We start from the raw sequence: 12009 nt of genomic DNA on the forward strand, positions 1-12009 counted from the left end.
GCTCCTATATAAAAATTGTATTGGATTCAAATTTTCAATCAATATCTTTCGAACAAAAAGGATGATACATGTCCACTTTTGGATACGAATTCATCTGCTTGAACTGAATTATCTCTTTGAAGGTGTTAAAGATGTCATGAACACTCGATGGCAAATGTCGTATCCACGCGCGATTATCTAATACCTCATATATGCGTGTGCATTACTGAACAAGGGGAAGCTTTCAGTCTACTTCCTCTGCCAAAAGCTCATTTGGTCTGGCAGTGAGTTCATTCGATGGCCTACAAGATTAAGCTATGCAGGAGTCTGCGTGTTGCGCTTGGCTTTCAATTTGATGTAGATTAAGTTTCTTTATAACAAGAGTTTTGATGAAAAGGTAATTTCCCAGTGCCATCTGCTCCAGTCCCTCAGAATAATCTCGTATTCAGTGCCTTTTTTGAATTCGAAATGAAAAAATCGGGTCCTTCCCCAAAATAATTTGGTAAAGAGCCAGCTACTTCCAGTTGTTCAAAATTTCCTGGTTCCTTCAAAAAAAAAATAATTGGAATATTTTATTTACCAGAACTTATGAATTTGTTAAAGAACCTTTGTCCAGCAATTTTCGATAGCTTTGAGGGAAATTTTACACATGCGCTAGCGCTTTGAAGAAGAACAGAGATCTTACACTCGCTACCACGGGTCGATAAACGTGTTTTGTTACGCAATAGGCTTGTGGGGCATTGCTAGAATTCGTGACGGTTACGTAGACCCTCGGAGGTGTTTCGAGCTTGAATAAGTTTCGCGAATTCTCCCAGCCCCACACGCGATAAAATGAAGGAATGAGAGAAGGAGTCTTTTATTGCATAACATTTTATCTCTGTTTATGCATGCCTACCGGGTTCGATTGGGTTGTTTATTGCAACTCACGCATTTTGATAAGGGACAGCCTTGAACGACGTTCATTAGAAAAGACTAAAAAGCAAACAAGCAAACAAACAAACGAATGAAAAATACAAACATGACACATAACCCGCTGAACTTGACTGGAGATGTCACGCAACCACAATAGCGTGACGGAGGAAACTTTGAGATTCTCATTCATCCTCTATGATTAAGTATACAACGTTTTCTTTAGGTTACTTTCATTTGAGTCTCCTCTTCTTTATTTTAATGATGTAGCGCAGTGCAATCGATTCAATTTTATTTCTAGTTATGGCAGAAAGCAGCCTCCCAACAACGGGAGAAGAACTGGAGGTGAAAATTGAGTTTCCAGCTACAGGTAAGAAAAGGCAACAAGGAAAGACTGCTTTACGGTAATTTTATACTGTTTGTTGATTAAGTTTACCTTAATTCTGGTGTACAATTTTTTGGATCACTTCGACTTGAAGGTTTTAGGAATCCACTAAATACGCCAGTATTAGAACGCTAGTTGTAATCGCACATAGTTGTGATCACTAACAAAGTTGAAATATCTTCACGGTAATTTCAGCGACAGAGGAAAGTCAAGTTACGTCAAGTGACGCTGAACTGGATGTAGACAATGACCTTTTAAGAGGTGAAAAAAGATTTTTTGAAAGAAGGCCCAATGAAGTTTTTTTCACATTTACATCAAAATTTGCGTATGTTCTATCAATAAGTTTTTGAAACAGCAAAGGATTGTTTCTTTTGTCTCGGCCGTATCGCCTGTTTTGGTCTTCTAAATATTTCACGCCCCTTTAGACAATTATGTCAACACCAGGCCCACGCTGTAAATCACCAGCCAACAAAATGTGGAACCGCTGACTTTCACAACAGGCAAAATGGCACTTCGCGGGAAAGTGATACTTTCCCAATCAGATTTCTGCAGTTAGCCTCTTCGAGTATGTTCTCAATAGACAATTACGTGTACGAGAAAAACCAAGTGATAAAAAGAAAAAGACAAAAACAAAAAAACCTTTTTTTCCAGCCCAATTTTCTGAACGATGGTTAAACCACGAACTCTTGTCACTCTTAGACTCTCAGTACGGTGTTCTTTTATTTCGTTATCAGAACATTCACAAGTTTTTTACCTTTTTCGGTCCTGGCTTTGCTTTGCTTTATGCAATAACTTATGGGGTTTTATATTCTAACATGAAATTTTGGAAAACGTAACCCAGGTGTATAAGGGTCATTGGAAAGTCTCTCGACCTAAATATAAACTGATCAGACAAAATGCACAGATAAACTCTCGTGAAGGGCGATTGTAAACAAAGTTGAGTTAAGATAGGATCTTCCGGTGAATCTTTCTATATTTTGGAAAACGTAAGCCAGGTTTAAAAGGAGTTTGGAAAGCCTCTCGACCTAAATGTAAATTGATAAACTTGTGGTAATAGCCAAGCTACAGCCCAGACTCCCAGCAGCTTGCACACAAACAAAATGTACAGATATTAAACTTTTCTGGTTGTTTTTTCTCATAGCTCTAAGCTCCTTTAACTTAAGGCGTTTTGATCGTTTTTTTTCGTTTTGATATATAAAGTTGGCATCATCCGTCAAGGGTCGTATCACTCATTACTAAATCATTAACACTAAAACGTTGTGTTTTCAGAAATAGCGAAAGTAAGTCTGGAGAAAGGTAACAAAGAATACAGACAAGGAGAAGCTAATAACGCGATAAACTCCTACACGGAAGGACTTCAAGTGAACTGCAAAGATAAACGGCTGAACGCCAAGCTTTACAGCAACAGGGCAACAGCTCATTTCCGTTTGGGTAACAACTTTATATGTAAACATATAAATCTGCCGTGCAGCGTTACAAGATAACGAAATACACAATCTGCATCAAGAAAAGGAAAAATTGAGAAAATGCAGAAAAGTAGCGTAAAAACATAAATCGCCCTATGGTGGATGAAAATTAAGCAAAGGGATGATCCTCGTTGCATTTTAAGCAATTGTAATTTTTTAAGGCTTCTTTGTTACAATTCCATATGATGACCACTTTTTTAAACCTTATTTCCTGAATCTCATAGCAAACTACGTGGAATGTCTCGATGATGCAACAATTGCCGTTCAATTGGAACCCACTTTAATCAAGGCTATTAAGAAAGGTGGGTTTTTCAGACATAATCCATCAACATTCTATTCTTTGATTTCGTCAAAAGAAGATTGTGTGGTGTGTGGCAGGTAACTGCAACCCAAGTGTCAATTGTATCTGGTGTGTCGATGTCTGTGATGTGGGTAAAAAGGATAAGAAAATGTCAATAAGCTCTCAAATACCGCCGCCTGTTTAGTTCACGTTGTAGAGCGCCGGAGGTCGAGGGTTCAAGCCCTAGACCGGACCATCTCCCTGAGTCTTAAAATATCTTAGGACAATGTGCTGCCGCCTAGGCTGTGACATCTGCAAATGGTTTGATATTCTAGTCCCGGATAAGAACAGAAAACCGTAAGCCTTGTTTCTTGCATCTTCTCTGTAACTCAAGGAGGCACATGAAAAATTCCCTTTCACAAGTTGTAAACCACTCAATGCAGTTTACCCGAAAACTTCCCCGAAAAGTGCTGAAAAGCGCATAATAGCACATTAAAATGAAGAATGCGCGAGATACATTTATCGTTATCATCATCAATTGAAGCTTAATTGGTAGCTGCTTTCCATTAGCTCCTTATTGTTTATTTTCAGTTCTTTCACGAGTTCAAATTTCCTTCATTATCACATTTTTGTTCCCGTCCAAATAGGAAATTAAGTCCATTTTATCAGTACGTTTATACTTTAACAGTGATGAGTTACTTCGTACCACCAATTATTCTCTCCTTTTCAGGAGCCAGAGCTTGTGCCGAACTTTGCTTGTATAAAGAAGCAAGGAGCTGGTTGCATATGGGATTGGCCGTATCCTTTAACGAATGTTTCAAACGTGATACGAGATGCAATGCGAGTAATATTTCAAGGGAAATCAATACTTTCCGGAGAGATTCTTAAACACATAATGGAAACAATGTTCTCTTATACTGCACTGAGCAGTTTAAAGAAGCTAAAATATTCTTAAAGAGTTCTTTCAACTGTTCCACGAAACTTTACTCAAAAGAAGAGGCCATATCAATTAATTCCCAGAGTTTGGGCTGAATACCCCTCATTTTTGCCCTCAGACGAGCATCACCATGACGACCGAACCTAAACCAATAAATGCGCTTCAGAGCAAGTTAAAACTCTCCACTAACTTAAAATCAAATCTCTGAAAAAGACCAACGTTCGAATTATCATTCCAGTTTTAAGGTTATGTCTAATACTCTTACTGTTTTTGTAAAATACACATTTCCACTGCATCTTCGCAAATCTGCTCATGATTTATCGCCCTTGACACCCTTTAAGATTGAAATGACAACAAACGTCCTGCTTCAATTACTAAGGAAAACTAATGCCGAACTAAAAGTCATAACAAACAGTTCTTCCAATTTCGGTCACACTTATCAAGGTCTAGGACAGTTCAAAACAGCCATCCAGCACCATCAACGTCATCTAGAAAGATCTGATTGTTAATTCTCCCCTCTAGCTGCTACACATTTTTCTGTAAATAACGAGAATTTGTTGTTAGATCATAATAACAACTACATGTACTTGATAAGTTTTAGTGTTCTCATTACCTGTTTGCTGATAATCTATGGATATTCTAGGGAGAAGTTACATGTTAATTTCTCATGGCAGTTAAATTATTATTATCTCTCAAAAGCTCTTTGTGGTTTGGTTTCCATCCTTTCAAATTTTAATGAGAGATGCAGGACAAAGGAAAATGAAGATTATTAGAATTAAAGCTGGTTTGGAAAATCTGTGGATACAGTTTACTGGAAAAAATTGTAAAATGCATGCTTTGATTAACCCTTTACTCCCAAGTATTCTCACTGTCTTCTACAATTCTTGTAATGTTATTTGGAGAATTTGGTCTTGGATCAACTTATAATCCCCTGGTTGATATTTGTATTTATTCTCATCACTTGTCTGCATGATATTGTATTTATATTGTGAGGAGAAGTTCTGTCTGGTCACTCATGGGAGTTAAAGGGTTAAACAAAAAAATGTATGTATTTTATCCTTTTACTATCAGTTGATGTTCAAATGTTGGTTCAATGTCAGTATCTGAGAAACTGCACACCTACCCCTCCCCTAATACAACATTAACCCTTACTTGTTAGCAGTTGAGGGTTGTTGGGTTGGGGGAGAGTTAATTATTTGTCTGCTCATCTTGAATTATGCATACACTTGATAATTTAGTTTTTAGGAAGCAGACAACTGTTTGGATGGACTGACATTTGGACGTTATTATGGGAATCTTGGAAAGTATTGAGAGAGAGGAGGCAGCAGATTTGATTCAAAGATATGGTGGAAAAGTTACCCACTCAGTGAGCAAGAAAAAGAGTTACATCCCATTGTCATGGGATGGGATCCTGGAGAGCAAACTTTCCAAGGTACATTGTAATGTACAGCTCAAAAGAGGAAAAAAAAAAGAACTGTGAACATAAACATGTAAGCTGCACCTTTTCCCCTAATTTTTATAACAAATCAGGATGCGGCTTACAGCTAAACACCTGGGAAACTTGCCACAAATTTGCATTAATTAACACAATTCATTGACAGTATGTAACTCTGCAGAGCACATTAACAAGAACTGAAAAATTTACCATGGTAGAAATTATCATTTTCTTTTTTTTGTTGGTTTTAAAAGAGTTTTTTTTTTTCCATGAGCATAACTTATATTTCTTGCTGTGGAGTTCATTAAATGTTTCTTTGTTGAGAAACCTTTTTAACTGGTTTAAGGTTGTCTTTCCTTCCTTGAATAGCTAAACATTACTTGGCTAGAAACCTACTATGGTTTCCTTTGTTTTTGTTGTTGTTGTTGTTTTTTTTTTTTTTTTTTTTTTTTTTTTACTTTGGTGCTTATCTGTTAGGCTAAGCAATGTGTGAACATCACAAATAGATGAAGATGGTCTGTTTGAGCTTGTCAGAACAAAACCAGGCAAGAAGACCAACTATGAATCACCAAGTGTGGAGAAGAAGACAAAGAAGAAGGAGAAAGCTGAACCAATGGAGTCCCTCAGCCAGGGAAAAGATCAGTTTGAAGGTGATTTGTCACAACTGAGTGAAAGATCTGTGTCATCTCTAACAACACAAACACCATCATCATCACCTGCACTGAAAGCTGGGTGTTTCAAACCTTTCCAACCATTAGCACAAGAGTATGACTTCACTGAAAATTTAATTCACACTTCAGCTGTATGCCTTAAATTATTTCCTCACCAGTAAGCATCCTACATGTACTGTGTCATGATTACACTTAGTGAATATAATTTCTCCTGTGTGCATCCAGGTACTGTACATGACTTTGTATTAAAATTACTGATAACATAAAAATACATGCATATGTATGTGATATACATGTACCATAAAAATGTCATAGGAGCCATAGCTATTGTGCAACTGAGAAGATAATTTGTTCATCCTCATTTCCCTTCTTCCATCTACTTAATTTACAGTGTCACTTAGATTGTCTGTCTGTCTGTCTGTCTGTCTGTCTGCTCTTTTGTGTATGTTCGTTCTTCCAATTACTGTCTTCTATCTGTCACTTATTCTCCTTGTTCTCCTCTGTCCAGTCACCCACCTGTCAGTTTTACACTACTCTAAATTCCACCTTTAGGTTCATCTGTTGGATCATTTTACTGTACTTCCACCTGTAGACTTGTTTGTGTTACTTAAATTGAGTTACAAGAAAGTAAAGTTTTTTTGTTTTTTGTTGCTTTATTTTTTTAATCTACATAAGATTTTGACAGTAAAGGTAATTTTTTGTGTGTGTTTGCAGGAGAAGCAAATCTGTTATGGGTAGACAAATATCAACCTCATGTAGTGAAGCAGATTATTGGTCAGCAGGGTGATAAGTGCAAAATGAGAAAGCTGATGAACTGGCTGAGAGACTGGGAAAAGAATAGAAAGAAACCAGCCTCTAAATGTGAGTACACGTGTATTTGATTGTCAAGATGCCTTTTCCTCAAATACATGTGCATGTAACTTCTCTTCAGGCAAGTATGCAAACGGTTCAGGCAAACTGTCGGAGAAAGCAGATGAAAAAGTTTGGGTTGTAACCAGATAGAGGAACCATTTCTAGTGGGGGAATAGCAATTCTCCTAGTCACCTGATGCTACTGAAATTATTTTAAGCTTTGGCAAGATTAGTCCTCTGGCTCTTGTGCTGACTTTACCTTTGACCCTTTAACTCCCATAAGTGACCAAGAGAGGATTTCTCCTTACAATATCAATACAATATCGAGCAGGCAAGTTGAGAATAAAAAAAAACATTAATTATAGGGGATTATTAGTTGATACAATACCAAATTATCCAAATCATAAAGAATTTGATGGCAGAAAGTAAGAAGTACTAGGGAGCTTCTTTGGAGCGTAAAAAGGTTCAGTACATGAACCCTAACCTTAATCTACAGATATTTTACAGAAGACCTTAAATTGAGTTGTGATGCAAATGTTGTCTAGCTGTAGGCTGAATACTTTTCACAATGAAATCCGGATTGTTTCTTAATTCCCACAAGTCCAAAGGGGGGAGATCCATTTTTAAAAGAGCTGTAAACTCGTGGACTTTGATGAATTTATTTCACTCGGACAGTTCACTTATACATGTAGTTAGTATGTTAGTAATGGAAATCACAAATTGTAAGCAAGTTATTTCGTGACAGCTTCCTTTTTCAACAAAGGACCAAGATAAGGTTCCTCTAAGGCAGTCTCTTGTGTCCGGTCTCCCAGGAGTGGGTTAAAACCACATCAGCGACAACTGGTTTGTGAGAGCTTGGTTTTATGTACATTAAAATGAATGCACCGTGACAAACGGAGCAAAAAAAAGGAGCCTTGGAATGAACACATTTCTCAGTCACCTGAAACAAATAAAACCATGGAATGGCCTTCTGCACAGGTTTGTCAAATTTCTGGAATGATTTGGAATGACTTTGATATTATTTAAAGATGCTTCATTCAAATTCTCCTGTCTTACTAAACTGAATTTTCCAACTGTTGTAATTTATTATAATCCACTGAGGTTGGTAACGTAAATTGACCACCGAAAAGAGTTTTAAAGCTGAGTTTAGCACTTCAGATTGCTCGCTTACGCCTGGCTTATAAAGGTTGGATATGGAAAATTCAATCATTAATGATTCATCAATATATGCATTACTGGTAACCCTGGAAAAAGCTCGCATTTCAGTTGGTACTTGAAATCATTAAAATTTACCCGGACTTTTCTTTGCAAATGATGATTAAAGAACAGCCAGGGTTATTTAGCACGTTAGTGAGATCTTTAAAATATTGTGCAAAGTGCTAAACTTAAGGAAGGGTTTTTGTGGTAAATTCAGGGACGGTATGAGACTATATCACACGATGAGAAAGAGGCTTGTACATTTTTATAGCTGATTGAACGAAAATGCCATAGGCTTTGGTACTAAGTAAACTGAATTGACTTTTGTACTTTTAAAGCATTGACAACAGATCAAATAAAATGTGAAAGTTCGGCGATGTAATATCAAAGTGCTTTTTACATTTCAATCGTATTTTTTGGCTTGTTTTTGTATAATAATATTATTATTATTATTATTATTAATATTGATTAAAGTGTTGGGATGTCATCTCTGCGCCAGTTTGGATCGTTAGGGATGGGAATGTTTAATTGTGTATTGACAAAAAATAAGCTAAATGAAAGCTTTAATCCACCGCACCACCGTCTTTTTTTTCCTCTAATTCTATACCTCCTCACTTTCCATCCTACAAATAGTTAGTAGCCAGGAGGAAAATTGGGAAGTTAAAATACCTTGTATTTTTCGTATTTATCTACTACGTTTTTGGATATTTTTTCGATTGGGCAAAACCAATAAAACTTCACTACTATTTGTATTCCAACAGGACGGAAATTTCCCAATTTCGAGAATTCTCACGTTATCCGGTCGAAGAAAATCAGAATTTCATTTTTCTTGTTATTTTTTAGTCGGTAGTCGCTATACAGTAACCTTTTGCTAAATTTGGCCTCATGTACATTTCTTTTCACTCACCCGTCGAATTACAGGCACTATTGGTCACCTTTTCCTATTTATAGGCCGACAAAATCGGCCTGCATTCTTTAATGAAGGAAAATTTCCTTCACTATGCTTTCAGTATGTGGTTGTTTTCTTTCTCATTCTCCCCAGTCCTTTCAAGACCTCTAGTTATGGCAATCCAGCGCCGCGATCAACCTAAGCAGGCGATGGTTTAAACGACCACCACATCAGCACCAAAAAAAAAATAATAATTAAATTGTAAAAAAATAGCCTGTTTTTAGTCATTGTGCTATTACTCCGGATTAATGAAAAATGAAAAGTTAAAAAAAATGTAATATGAGGCCCTTGCATTCCAAAATTGGCAGTATAAATTGTGGAAAACAGAATAGCGAACAAAATAGAATCATTGCATCACGAAATAAACAATGATACACGAGTTTCAGTTTTCGAAGTTCGAGGGCTCCATATTCAGCTTTCTTCAAATACTGCTGGTGGGAACAATGTGCACCGTGTTATTTACACACTTGTGGGGCAAATCACATTATCACAGGAGTTAAGGTGAGCGACAGAATATGTTAATAGTGGACCTAATGCAGTGAATGAGATAAACGGGTATTGACTAAAGATTACAAATAGAAACAAGTTGAGACATGAGGGGACACTAGAATGGAACAGAACATGCCGATCTTATTTACTCGTCACGAACGCAGGATCGAATCATTAACCGTCAGATTCTACGATTTGAAGTTCTCAATATCAGCTATGGATTTCTCGTTCATAAGCCATGACAATACCCATGTGGAATATATAAAGGATCATCCGTGCATACTGCCTAGATCATTTCCACAGCGCAATGTCCCGAAAGTTTCATGTACTTTAAAATACATAATGATGAAAAAGAAAAATTTCAAGCTCTTTCGTGACAGAGGAAAAAATCATTTTTAACCAACAGACGCCGAAAAAGAAAACCCTATCCGTCAGATAAGGTTTCAAACGACCAGATTAAATATCAAATGCATGACAGGTAAATAAACATACCAGACCTTGAGGTGGCTTATTTATCTTCCCATGCAGGGATTTACGAAGCCGAGGCATTTCTGATTCCAGTATCAAGTGCGTCACATCTCTGTAGGAAACTATTATACAATTATTTATGGCCTCGCTGCCTGCATCCAAACATTCAGGAGGACAGTTCTGGAGCTCAAAGAGACAGAGAGATAGGGGCCTCAGATTTCCCCTCCAAGCTTAAAGACAACGGGTTCAGTAACAACTTTTTTCAGAAAATTCCTGCAAGATAACACTGAGGGTTTCTATACACAAAGATGCATGGGATGTAATAGACTAAAAAATTTTTAATATCTTCCTTGGATATTTCTTTAGGAGGGAAGTACTTATGGTATTCGCTTTCAATTCTTTATAGCACGCGACACGATTTAACATATGCTCTTTCTCTAGGTAACAACGAGAAGTCAAGTATTTTCTTGGAAAAGAACTTTATTGGAGTTAAAATTATTGCACAGTACTTCAGGTTGAGGAAAGCTAATGAAGAAATATGTAGCATATTATAATCGCTAGAACCTGAAAATTGGAAAAAAAAATATACATTAAAGAATACATATCATTGGTGTGAGTTCTTTAACTTTGTATATCTTCCATCCGGTGATGAATGATGCCAACTTGGTTATTACAAAGTATGGTGTAGATATCAACGCATACAACCAGCAGAAAAAACGTAGTGTTCATTGAGCGCAGAGAAAGTTATCGCTTATAGCGAAGTATCTTGATGTAACACTAAATGTTTTTACATGTGAGAGAAAGCCAATGAATGGAAAAATAAACTGAGGGATGGATGCCCATTTCAACTTGTTCGGGGACTCGACTATATACGAACAAACCCATCGTGATTTTGGCTGCAATAAACATCGTTTTCCTATTAGGAAGGAACAGATATCATTACTCAAAAAACTGATTGTATTGGGTTGAGAATCCACCGAGCCGCACACTATGAATTTCACCGGACACTTACGCTTTTGGACTGCAAAAATATTTTAAGTGCAAAAATTGGCGAGAGTTGCTTACAGTAAAAAAATTTCACCGTTATTATTTTTACAAAACGTTGTCACGGTGAAAGTGAAAACAATGAAAATTTGAGATGGAGAACTGTTTAAACGCTAAAGGGAAGATGACCCAAAAAACAAATGTTTATCATTCATAAAATACGCTGATTGGTATCGCCAATCAGCTACTGGACGTCACCCGCTTTTCGCGCCACTTTAATTCGGTTGGTGAATGAATGGCTAAAATTCTAACTACCTTAATAAAGTCGCCTTTCAAGGTTGTCTGTTAAATGCCGATGTGTGTTATATAATAAACAAAATAAGACATGGCTGCTTGTAGATTATGGGATTACTATTCTCGATATTATCTCACGAGGAGAGCGCATTGAACGAGGGGGATATATCGAGTTGATTAACTTGAAGAGAAATTGCATTGGTACAACATAACTCACGGTGTGAATTCATCCTTATCGATTCAGTTATGACAGAATGTAAAACATTTCCTGCTCTGGAGAAGGAGAAACCAATTTTCAATTCTGCAACTAGAGCTAATGTTATTTACCATGAAAGATCGCTAATCTTAATTTCTTGCACGGCTGAACTTTAATTAACTTTAATTTCAGTCGAAGTTTCTCGGGTTATTGTTGTCAGACGTAAAAAATATTTCACTTGCGTACGGTTATACATTTCATGGCTTCTTCTCATTTGCCTCGCGTGGTTGAAATAGTTTGCACGCGATGCAATTCCCTAAAGCCCCTTAAACTCCTAGAGGTGATATAATAACCGTGTAGCTTATCCCTTGTAATATCAATACATTATCCAGCAAACAGGTAATAAGAATAATCAAAGTTTTATCAGGTTAGAATTCGTTATCTTTGAAAACTAACACTCATAATCTCCGAACCTAATTTGAAAAGGAAACATGTAGCCGAGCTGGAGGGGAGAATTAA

At 36.8% G+C, this 12009-nt stretch overlaps 1 pseudogene; it reads left to right on the forward strand.

Annotated features, from left to right (window-relative positions):
* The first annotated feature begins 1191 nt into the window (after positions 1–1191).
* Positions 1192–12009, forward strand: part of LOC136282467 (replication factor C subunit 1-like) — a 51565-nt pseudogene continuing 40747 nt past the window's right edge.

This window comes from Pocillopora verrucosa, chromosome 7 (assembly GCF_036669915.1).
Source record: "Pocillopora verrucosa isolate sample1 chromosome 7, ASM3666991v2, whole genome shotgun sequence".
Classification (NCBI taxonomy): Eukaryota; Metazoa; Cnidaria; class Anthozoa; order Scleractinia; family Pocilloporidae; genus Pocillopora; species Pocillopora verrucosa.